The following is a 13167-nucleotide window of genomic DNA, read 5'->3' on the forward strand; positions in this document are numbered from 1 at the left end:
ATCTTAGGAATGCATTAATAAGGCAAACATACTTTCTTTGAGGCCTGGATGACCCATGTGAAAAACTGATTTAGTCATTTGGGAGTATTGAAAAACATCATAAATCACTCATGCTTGCTTTTTTTGTAACCTTGAATGTATACAAGAGTTGGCACTCAGACCCTGCCTGAGCCTGAAATCTGTGCAGAACCAGATTGCAGGCCAGACATTGGATGCTCCTGAGGATTAATGATGTGCAGGCTGAAATACACCTCTTCACCCTCAAAATGATGTCCCTGGGTATTCATTGATGAATTGATGCTGAATTGAGAGGCCAGCCAGCTGCACTGTGCTCTAGATGAAAAGCCCCCTCTCTCGTGTCCTCTACCACGGAGACAACTATTCATTGCATGTTGAAGTGACAAATGTCAACTTAAAAGATGTGCTCCTGTTGGTGACTGTTACTCACTCATATTTTGATTTAGCATACTTTTGGGGAAGTGGGGATCACTTGCTACCAAGAGATGCTCCTCTGTAATCTTTAAAAAAAAAAAGCAATTGTGATTGGGCAACAGTGGGCTTTTGGGGAGCTGTAGGGGATCTCTGATGGTTTTGTTTGTTTGTTTGTTTGTTTATTTGATCGATCTCTGGGTGCCATGATACCAGAGAGGTTTATTTTCTGTCCTAAAGGTGGAAGAAAAGCTTTGATTATAACAAGTCATCTAGTTCCGCTCAAACCAAGCTGATGGCAACGTTTTTAGAGGACCAGCAAACCTGCTAAGCTCCTGGAACCTTAGACATTGCCCAGAGATGCTGAGCACCAGCTGATTCTGTGCTGCATTCTTGTTGCAACTGTCCGTTAGTTACACTACTTGTGTATGTCTTTAGGAAGCATCAAATCCATATTATCAATTCTAATTGCCGGCAGAGATCTTCAGTCTCTGATCTAGCACATCACTTGGTTCCTGATTATTAATTTTTTTTTCATTGAGGGCCATCTGGAATTGAAGCTATGGGCACCTGCCTGTCTGTGGGCACTGGTCTGCTCTACCATGCAGCTATAGCCCCTGTCCTCTCATTCACATCCATCATTTCTCCAAAGAGCTCCCAACAGCCTTATTATTGACATGGCTGGTCCAAAACCACCCAGGATAGCTGCTGAAATTGGAATCTGACTCTCCGCAGTCCGATATGCTATACTGCCCTTTCAAATCAGATATGTGGAAACTATAGCCCTAAACAATTTGCTGAACTACAATTCCCAGCATCCCTCTCTATTGGCCTGGTTCAGTAACAGCTGGTGGAGTCAGACCATAGGTTTTCCACCCCTGCACTATTCTAAACTGGCTCTCCTGCAGGTTTTTGTCTGGGTTAGTCTCAAAAGAGCTGGATGAGCATCACATCCTCCACCTTAAGCATACACAGCCTCCTCCTTCACTATCAATCCTCACCACAGCAGGAAGGAAGGAAGGAAGGGACTGTTCTCAGAAGAATATACAAAGGGAGAATCAGATACACTTAGGAAATGAACTGTCCAAAATTCTACAGCTTCTTAAAACTCATTACAAGTATCTTTTACCAAGATCATCTCTGTGCATGGAAATTGTTTGAAGTGATTTTCAAGATGGCTCCAGCTGCTAAAACTAGTACTGCTAAACTGTAGTCAAGCATGACAATCCCTTCTTTGTTTTGTTAATTTTATCTCCTTTGCTTATGTCACTACAGTCACCTGTCCTTGGATCAATTAGGATGTGGAATTTCTGCTTAAAACAAGTGTTCCATAAAACTGTTCTATAAAATAAGTGCATCTTGCTTTATAGAAGCTTAGCAGAAATACATATAAATAATCAAATTCCTCCCCCTAACAACAACAAAAAAACTTTTGGGAGGGAAGGAGAGTGAAAAAGAAAAAGAGGGAGGGAGGGAGGGAGGGAAGGTCCTGACAATTAATCTCATGTATGGTATCATTTAAAAGTATGTAATGACTAATTGCCCCATGCTGGTCAACATCCACCAAATATCTCTGAGTCAGGGAATGAGATACATATATGCATACAAATGCAGGGCAGCACAGCAGGTACAGCAAGACTGAGGAAATACGGAAAGTGCTGCAGCTGAATCCCTGCTTATTCTGAAGGGAGCTCCTTTGAATTCAATTAACCTTCCCTTTGGGTAGACGTGCAAAACTTGCACCATGAACATTATTACAGGTTAGGATTCTAGTCTTTCCAATGCTGTGTAAAATAAATGTAAAATGTCTTTTCCCCACTTGCTCTCAGTCTGCTTCCTTGCAATTTTCCTGTAGATCAACAGCTCCGCTTGCAAACACCTTTTCTTGAAACTGCTTTGTCGATCAGCTTTATTGAATTTTCTTTTTTGTTCTAGCACTTGTTACTATTAGTATCACTTTGTATATTAGGGAGGCTCTCTGTTCCCTTCAGGTTTGGGCCAGCCTCCTGAAGAGGTGCCTTTAATCTTCTCTTTCCCAAACACAGCAGATGCCCTGTCGCTTCTTCAAACCCTTTTGGAATGACTAAGTTCCTGTGTCACTGGACTCACCCTCACCTACAGCTTCAGTATTGCACTATGTCATTTGTATAATAAGGGGACCAGAGCTGTTGATGATATTCCAAACAGGGCCCTGTCCATTCTATGGGGTTTTTTTGTTGTTGCTGTTGTTTTGGTTTGGGTTTTTTGTGCCTCTGAGTCATTGTTGAGTCCTGGCAACTGCCTGGACTAGTCCTTGTAGTTTTCTTGGCAAGATTTTCAAGTGGTTTGCCCTTGCCTGCTTCCTGGGGTTGAGAGAGAGGGACTGGCCCAAGGTCACCAACTGGCTTTGTGCCTAAGTCAGGACTAAACTCAAGGCATCCCAGTTTCTTTTTTTAATATAATTTTTATTAAGAATTTTGATTACATATGCCAGTTAGAACTCTCATCTCTCATAGACCTTTCCTCACCAGCCCCTAGTGAATGTATTCTAAATTTCATTTTTCCATGAAGTTTGGCATAGCTTCTCCAGGAACAGAAGCACCACCATCATTCCCACCTGGAAATACTAGTTTTTGCTGAGCTTTGATTTTGTCTTTGTTTTTCCGTCTGATCCCAGTAGGGTTGAACTAGAAAAGCCTGTTCTGGTCTCAGATTCTTTAGCACTTCAAAGGTCATCAACAGGTTGTAGAAATTCTTTGGAAGCAGCTTTTTTGGATTGTTAAAGCAGTGATGTCTTTTTCCGGAGTCACACATCTGTTACAGAAGCTCTCCTCAGCTGTGCCAATATGCACAGCCACTTCACTTTGCTGGGGAAAATGAATCCAAATGCCTTGCTTCCTTTTCCTCCTGTTTTCTCATCGTTCACATGGGTCATGAGTGGTGGCAATCAAACTGTTTTTCTCAATGAAGGAAGGACCACTGTGACAAAGATTGAGGGACATTACGCTAGACAGAGCACTTGAGAACCTAGTGTGAGGATCAATTCTGCTCTTGCAAAAAAGATGGATGAGAAGACATTTTTAAAAAGGAATAAACAAACTCAGATAGGTGGAATGAAATACTAATACTCACCAGCCCATTCTGTAGTAGGAACTGGGTGATGGCTGTTTCAAGGATAACTGTGAAAACTGCTGGATGCAAGTTAGGAGCCCAAAGAGCTCTTCTTGAGTCATTTTATCTTCACAACAGCCCCATGTAGGTGCTATTATCTCTGAAACATTAGTAGTAGTAGTAGTAATAGTGGTATTGCTATTTTTTTAAAAAAATCCATTCAATTGTGCCTGATTCTCAGAGACTGCCTGGACAAGTCCCTGTGGTTTTCTTGGCAAGATTTTTCAGAAGTGATTTGCCATTGCCTCCTTCCTAGGACTGAGAGGGAATGACTGGCTCAAAGTCCCCCAGCTGGCTTTGTGCCTAAGGCGGGACTAGAACTCACTGTCTCCCGGTTTCTAGCCCAGTGGCTTTAACCACTACACCAGACTGGCCTTAGTGTTACTACTATAGTAATAGTAGCATTTTTATTGCTGTTATTATTGTCATCTTCATCATTTCTTCCTCTTCCTCTTTTTCTCCTTTCCATGTGACAAAGTTTTCAGGTTCTATAATAGCAGCAGGTACCATTGTTACATGTAGTCAGTTAAAATTACATATATTTCAATAATTCTTTAAAGTAAAATATTGAAACCAGAAATTGTCTTGCTGAGTTAGACCTATCATTCGTCGAGTCCAACATTCACTCCAACATACTGGGCAACCATGGAAACCCACAAGCTGAATGTATGTATGTTAATATATATAATGCAGGGTTTAAATTAAATAGCATTTAATGTTGCTGAATTACAACTCCCTGCAGCCCAGCCAGCAGGGTGATGACTGCTGGGAGTTGTAGTTCAGCCACATCCAGGGGGTCATAGGGTGTGTGTCATGCTCCCCGATCAAATGTTCACAGAACATCTTATCATACTTGCATCCATTTTGCTGGGACCCATGTCAACCTGTGAGTTGACCAGCAGGGAGGGGGAGAATGGCTGGAGGGTGAATCATCTTGTTTGGACTGTCTTCCAGCACCAAGGTCATCCACGGAAAATCGTTACAGCCATCTGCTGGCACGAGAAGGAAGGGGCGCCTACCTAAGGGGGCAGTGGGGGGGAATTTGACTTTACTGATACTTTTAACTGTGGAAATGTGCGGGAATTTCCATTCGCAACTTTTTCCCTGTACTGAATGCTTTGCACCATTAAAATAGATTTCTAAGCTAAAGCTTATGAGTCGTAATTTAATGGGAAGATGAGCATTCCAGTCATCACACTGTGTCTATTCCTGTGCTAGAATATTAAGTTATTTTCACCTACTATTGCAACAGGATTATTGTCATATAAAAACACAGAGTTTTCATTTTTTTCTTCTTCCAAAGTTACTAGATAATCAATTTCTCAGATTCAATTTTTCAACATGTCCACTTGTGAATGATACAGTTCAAGATGGCATGAGCACACTGGAGGGACATCTGGCTGCAAGAAGCAAAAGCAAAATAAATGCATTTATTTATATTTTATTTTATTTTATGTATATAATAAACATAAAAAGATTGGAATTTACCTTGGCAAAGCAATTGAGAGTTGGGAAACCAGCACTGCCTTTTCAATGCTGAATGGAGAATATAAATGACTTTCAAAAGTGTCAGCACTGCCAGTTGTGCCCACAACTCATGAAAGCTGGTTATGCTTTTCATCTTACTCTTAATCAGGCAGCTGAAAGGGCATTCAGTCCTTGAGTCCTAAACCCATCGCCATTCCCTGGATGATGGCCATTGTGGCTTGGCTGGAAACCAGCACCAATACCTTTCCAGTAGGCAAAGAGATTCACCAAGTTCCATGATGTGCATTAGTGGCTTCCATGAGCAGAGATGATTTTGGATGGCTGGGGCTGCATTTTTAAACAGTGACACCAACCTAGCAAGTGATCAGAGCCTATAAAGGAAATCTTTGCAGCTATGTCAAGAGGCAGCTTAATTCAGTTTGCTTTGGAAAAGTTTCAATTCCCTTAAAGGCCAACAGTAACTGCCAGCCTGCTTGTTATACCACAGATATTCCAGCAAGCTCACAATACTTTCTCCTTCCCAGGGCAAGTCAGTGGTCATTCTTCCAAGCTTTTAATAAAAGTTTTGGTTATCAGTAAATATGCCTAGCAAATATTTTATTTTTATTCATTTAAGAAATATATACAGCCACCCAGCATGAGCAGTTGCAATAATTCTGGGCAGTATACAATCAATAAACAACAAGAAAACAATAGAATTAAAAAGAAGAAAAAAATGACCAATAGATGATCAGAAGCCAAATTTTTACTAAACGCTCGTTGGGCATATGCTTAGTGAAAAAGTTCCAAAGGGAGAGGTGTGCAGAACGCTTCTGTTAGGGACCTTCATTTCAAAGAATTCCACATACTATGAATGGATAGATGGTTTGCTCCAAGCACACTGCCATTGTGTGCATGTGTTTTCAGTTTCATTGACTACTAGGCGGTACCATGTAACCAGCTTGGTTACATGAGTCCTGCTTGGGGCTCATCAGAGGTGGGTAGCCAGATGTTATTCTATGGGGTTCAAACCCTCTACCAGGAACTGAACTCATGAACCTTCACACTTTAGATGACTGCATACAGTCCATTGCATTAGCTTTAGGAACTATCCAGATCCTGTATTCAGCGTTGAGAAAGAGAGAGAGAAAGAGACTTCTTTCTTTGAAGATCTCTGATCTGTTACAGGGAGTATAAATAGCCCACTGCACTTAGCATAATCATTTAAATAATGTGATTGTTAATCAGTATGAGTCTTAATAAAAGTGATTTGTACTGCTTATTTGTGTGCCTTTGTGCCTTATTGGGTATAGTAGTCACTTAACAGTGTATATAGCATTTATATACATCCAGAAGCTGGGCACTCTAGGAAAAGCTCACCGTTAGTAGGAAGAAAGGTTTAACGTAATTTAGGAGCATCTGCTTTTGAAGGTTGGAGTAGAGCAGCTGTCCGGCTTCCTTTCGAAACAAGGCAGCTGATGTCTAATTTGGCAGTGACTCAGTTCTTCACCCAGGCAGAACATTTTGCCTCCGAGAGGTGAAGGCCCTCCACAGGGCAGATTAGAGGCAATCTGTACTGGCTAGCAAACAATGCTTTGAACTGTATCTGAAAGTAAATTGTTAACCAAGGCAGCTATAAAAAGGGTGGAGTTGGATGAACTGCTTTTTCAGAACAAGTCAAAATTTGGTATTTTGACCAACTGTAACTTCTAAAGAATCTTCAAGCATAGCACCATGTAGCCAGTTATCATCATAGTCAGTAGACCAGCTGAAGCAATAGTTCTTCTGTAATTCTAACTAGCTTAGAATTACTGCTATGCACACCCTTTAAATGTTCCATTAAGATTTCACTTATGCCTATACATAAATGTTTTTCAGAAATTACATTACAAGATCATTTTGTTATATTTGTTAATGTTCCTGTTTAACGATATTATCTGTTAGTTAAATAAGGGTGGATTAGACTGGGGAGCATTGGGGTCAGAGCAGAAGGGAGCATACCAAATTTCATTCTTTTAGCTAAACAAATAAATAAATAAACAAATAAACAAACACATTGCCTTTGAAAGTGATATGTAGCTGATTTTGTCCAGGACCACAGCACTGAAATTCAGTGACAAAATGAATTCAGCATTTTTAAATGACTGAAATGCTAAAATACTGCAGCTGCATCTCTGCCATAACTCACTACTCCCCTAATGCTAAATGAATGGTTTAAAAATAGTTTCTTGTTCCTGCTTTACCTGGAAATGTAAGTCTGTACAGTAATCATGACCACACTTACCCAAGTATGAATTCCATACAGTGAGATTTTTACTAGTAGACATTCGTTGGAGGGCCCTGTGAAGGACCATCTCAGGTCATACATTTACATCCCAGCAATTCCAGTGGAAAAAAGTTAAGCCTGCACTTACTTTCCTCCAGTGGATCAATGAGTAAAACACACTTCAGGGGATGAAGCATCTGGCTTAAATATTCAGCATACTGGAATGAAGACAGCCCAGTTTAATTCAATAGAAAATATTTAGGTGTACCCATAAATAGGTCTTTTCAGTCATTTTTTTAAATAGTGCCACAATGTATACAAGGAGCAGAGAAAGCAAATGGCACTTCATTTGGAAACAAAGACAGAAAATACCAGGTACCTTTGGACAGCTGCCAGGGCTCCAGCTACTAAGGAGAATTGTTGTTGTGTACCCTGGCTTTTTAAAAATGTTTTTCTGGTCCCATATTCCAAACTCAGTCTAGAGCTGAATCTAGTCATCTTTTTAATTTGTCACAGTTTGTCTAACCTAGCATCATACTAGGGTATTATGAGGAAATGTAATGGATGGATGGACAACCACCCACTGATGCTTGGAGAAGTCTAAAACACCTACCAGAGCCTAATAACAGAGGAGATATCACAGCAGAAGACCCATTGGCCACAGTCCCACCAAGAGCCAACCATAGGAAAGGTCTTCTCCCACCTTTCGGCCCACCATATTTCCGAAAGCATTTCCAATGATAGAGGTCACTGAACAGAAACTCTTAAGAATCTCAATGTGAAAGTTGATCCATAAAAGAGGAAGATCCTGATTTGAAAGCCCTTAACACTGAATGTTTTTTTAATAGCTATGTTTTGTCTTTTGTTATATAGTTTGAGGGACTTGGGCTTTTAGGAATCATACCATTTTTAAATGGGAACATACAGGAAACAATGAAGATTATATACAGTATATCGCTTGGCATCAAGGTAGCTAACTTCCAAGAGCTGGTTGGAAGCCAACTCTTCCAAGCTGATCCTCCTGGGAGAAACTCTTAGCAGTGTCCCATTTTTGTGAGGTGAGTGAAATGGAGGCCAAGTGTTGTTTTTCAGTCATGGCCCAACTCCCAGTGCCCTGAAATAATTTCCTTTCTGAAGCCAAACTTTGTCTTTCAGTTGTTACTTTCTAGAAGTTAGTTAAAATGGGGTTCTTCTGGACAGCACTTAAAGACTAATTGAATATCACCATCTGATGTGCTGCTCCATATTGTTTTAATACTGCTCCATGTTATGTTTTGGTGTTTTAACATTTGTGTTGTATTTTTATTGTTGTTACTCACCAGGAGTTTTAACAGATTCAATGGCATTCCATGTTTCAATTTCAGTTTATTAAAATATTCAGTCATAGACCAAACACAATGGCATACAAATTAAAATCCTTATGTCATATGGTCTAAAAATCAGGCTGATATCAAAACTGTTACCCTTCCTTCCTTCCTGCCTTCCTTCCATTATTGCATTTATTATATCCCATCTTTCCTATAGGAATTCAGGGACCTACATTTTATCCTTGTAGTAGTACTCTGTGAGATAAGTTGGTTGGACTGACTGCATCATCTTCTGAAATGGGGGTGGGACTTGAGCATGGGTTACTCTGATCCCTGAGACCTTAATCAGTACATCTCACTGAATCTTAAGTCTATCTTAAAAAGCAGCCCCACAGAAAGTAGATTGCAGTAGTTTAGCCTGAATATGACCAAGGCATGACCATCAGTAGTCAAATATGCTTTCCTAGTGGTGCATTTAAGGTTCCCAGGTGAGCAGTGGGGAGAGAAGAAGCTGTTATCTGGGTGAGTCTCAAGAGCAGAAGCTTTTTACTTTTATTGAGCTGGTCAAACTGTTCCTCCTATTTGCTAGGCTGTTTTAATTGTTTGCACCTGGCTTCCCAAACATTTCAAACCACCTCTTACCACAAAGCCCAGAAGGAGACTCACAGATCTTTCCCAAATCCAGTTCAAATCCTACTTCCAATTTAAAAAGAAACATGCATAACAAAATGCAGACGAGATGTCTGGGATTTTCCTTTTCAAACAATTTGGAGGCTGGCTAGTCATAGCGCAAGCCTGGGTGCTTTCCTGCTCTCACTCCGATTTTTCCTCCCAATTTCATCAGCATCTGAACCTGATTCTGCAGTCCTAAAGTTGCCAGGGCGCCAATGTTTCAGAAAACAGATTCAAGGCTCCTAAAAGAAATGTGATCATTTATTCATGAAGAGCTTTAAAACTTAACAGGAGGATTTTGCAAAGCAAATAAGGGAACAAGGCAATTGTCTAAATGCGTGTGGGTGCATGAGCATATTTACCTCCTTCAGGTTGGTTATTGGTTGCCTATGACAAGCAAGACTGGGATTTGATTTCAGATGTATGGAATTAGCACTGAACCTCCAACTAAATATTAGACTGTGAATATTTTGCTGGGGGTAGCAAAAGAGAGAGTAATCCTGGTTAACCTTATGCAAGTAAACAAAATATATGGATCAGGGGATCACAGATTTACAGTCTTCCTGCAAATGCCAGCGTTGGGGGGGCGGGTGAGAGGAACAGTGTAATATTGGCATAAAAGGCTGGGTACAAGATAGCAAGCCTGTTGCTCTCATGTGTCCTGTCTCAGTATTTATTGTGGCACCTTTTCTTTGGTCTATGGGTGCCTAGTTGGTTACATAGCTTTTGTTAGTTATCACATCTAAAGCAATCAAATTACTATTGTTGTTGTTGTTTTGATGCCACCTGACACTCCAACCATCTCTTGAAATTTCCTTTCATTCCACTGGATGGTCCTGTTGATGTCCTCATTCTATCACTAGATTCGCTCTGTCATTTTAATTTTAAAAATACCACTGAATCCAGGAAAACGAATTGCCTGCCCTTCTTTTCCCCTGGCAGCCAGTGTGCTTGCACATTTCTTTTCTGGGCTAAGATCAACTCAGGGTTTCCTTGGGCTTTAAGAGCATTTCTTGCTATGCCTTCCTGGCACCTGTTTTCCTTCCTAGCTCACAGGTGGGAATCCCTGGGTCTTTGCTGGAACTACCCTTTTCTTCTTGCCTAGAGGTAGCTGATCCACAGGTTGTGTGCTACTTTTGAGACACTTGTCGTGATCAGAGTTGTAATGATCAAAGAATGAACTGAGAGCATCTTTGGAAGTTGCCATTGCAAAATCTCAAGCCAAGTCCAATCATTTGGTCAACTGATTTCTATTTTGAAACCAAATTGTTGTATGGGGCAGAGGAGAGCCATACGGGGCAAGCTGGGGGGCAGCCTCATTTAAGACCCCCATGGTTTCCGACTGCTACCAGCATTGAGAAAGCATGGGTAGGCAGCTGTTTGAATGTACCCTAACAGCTTTCATATGTAACATATATATAACATATATCCCTCAGCCTTTCATTACCACCACCATTTAAGGTTTCCCCTGGCACACTGCAATTTACTGTATGCTTCCCACTTTCATGCTGCCTCATTCCCCTTTTTATCTGATGAGTGCTCACTTCTCCTATCTCTTCCTTTCCCTATTGCCACATTACCAGTCCCTTAGTGTACAAGTCCATGCTCTAGGTGGTGATTATGCTGCCCAACCACTCCTTCTTCGCAATACATATAGTAGTTGCTTGGTGTGTATTAAATGTGTGATTGAAAAATACAGCCAGGAATGGAACAGCTGGCAGAGCTTAGAATTCCCCACTTTAGGAGCATTTACTGAAATCACATTGTGTAACTCTGCTGTGCAGACCAGACCTCTGGAAATGATCCTTTGTTCTAGCATGCATGCATTCACATGAACACATATGAGCCCCTGCATTGATATAAGGGGAGACATGCAATCACATAGAGTGCTGCTGTGAGAGTTTTGTTAATGGTTTGCTTTTTGGCTTGCTGCAAATTACTACTGGATATTTCTTACTTACTAGCTGATTGTACGGTGCAAAAATTTACTATTTGCCTTTTTTGGCAAGGATATATTTCTTTCCAGAACAATAGAGATGTCTTGCTTTAGATTCAAACCCTTTCCTTTTACAAAAACCTTGACACTTTATGCAAGCAATGACAACGGAGGAGGATATATATCCAAAAACCACCGCCCCCTAACACATCCTTATACTACATTTTATTCTGTGGAATTTTACTGTAGTCAAATGTTGTGCTCCACTGTACATACCATGTAAGGATTTAAAGCAGCCTAAGAAGATGTTTCATTATAGATATCACCCAAGGACTCAGCCATTGTACGCACAAGAATCTGCATATTATTTAAATTCTCAGCGGTGGCTTAGGAGAGACTGAGGCCACACAGCAGCCATAGGTGAATTTTGCCACAATAGGATTTAGGATGTTCACTTGCATTAGTTAACAGTATTGCAAGACAGATGGAAAGAATGTAATCCAGTGTGGTGCTGTGAATGAAACGTTAGGCTGGGGAGATCTGGGCTCAGATTGCCACCCAGCTATGTAACATTGGGCAAACAATTATCACTCACTTTCATCTATCTCATGAAATACTGTTGTGGATGTTACTCTACAAAATGCAGTGGTGCAGGCAATAGTGGGCTGCAGTGGCTCCCAGTAGGCTTCCAGGTACAATTCAAGCTGCTGGTTGTCACCATTAAAGGTGACATGGGGCCAGATTGCTTGTGGGACCTGATGGTTTCTACCCTTCCCACTAGATCTGGCAGGATGGGCATGCTCCAGGTCCCCTCAGGGAAACAGAGTCACTTGGTGGGGCCTTGGAAACATGCCTTCTCTGTCATGGCACCTGCCTTATGAAATAGCCTCCCCCTGGAAATATGGATGGCCGTGACCCAGCTGGCCTTCAGGAAAGCAGTGAAGACCTGCTTTTTCCCCTAGGCGGTGTCCTGATTACCAGGAAACACACTGAGGCGAGGACTTGGTCTCTAATATTTATTAGTAGTACTTAACAAGAATCCTAACAAACTGAGAAAGCGTGGGAAAACCCAGCCATATAAACCCCAAAGGTTAAGGCGGTCCCGATCTGTGTCTCTTTGAATGGCTGAACAGTTCCTCAGTGCTACGCATGCGCTTGACAGTCTGGGTGAGAGCCCCCTGCTCGCCATCCTTACTCATGACATCACCCTCCCCTCCAGATTGATATTCCATTTCAGCCCCCTCCCCTCCAGAGTCTTGATAAGATATGTTGTCTGCTTGTAAGGTCCCATGAGAACTTGGCAAAGAAGGCAATTCTTCAAAGGACAACTCCTCCACGGACGAAGCGGTGCTGCCCTCCCAATCCGATAACGCCTCCGAGCCAGGTGGCTGCTGCTGAAAAACATCTAGAGAGTTAGCAGGGTCAGCCCCCCTCCCCCCTGGGAAAAGCAAGCCCGAGGTTGAGGGCTGTGGTTCCCCCACCTCCTCTGTAACTGAAGTCGAGGCTTCAGGCAGGGGCGGGGGGAAATACACACTCACAAACTCCTCAGCTTGGCCTTCTTCGGCCCGCTCAGGCGAAGGAGGAATCTCAGGTAAAATGCGAGGCTTGGGTTTGTGAGGGAAAAGCTGATGGAATCGATGAACCAGTGCTGGAGCATGTACATCTCTGGCATTCTCCCACATGCGCTCCTCCTCAGGGTACCCTTTCCAGTGTATAAAATATTGGATGCCCCTTCCCCTCCTCCTAGAGTCCAGAATCTCTTCCACTTCGTACTCCTCATCTCCCTCCACAATTACTGGAGGTGGTGGGGGTAGGTGCGATCGCAAGTTACTTGGGGGAGGGTCTTTGGCTAGCAAGGCTCTGTGAAACACTGGATGGATCTTCATGGATGGTGGGAGCTGTAAACGATAAGCTACTGGATTTATCTGCTGCACCACAGT

Source organism: Candoia aspera, chromosome 1, assembly GCF_035149785.1.
Source record: "Candoia aspera isolate rCanAsp1 chromosome 1, rCanAsp1.hap2, whole genome shotgun sequence".
Lineage (NCBI taxonomy): Eukaryota > Metazoa > Chordata > Lepidosauria > Squamata > Boidae > Candoia > Candoia aspera.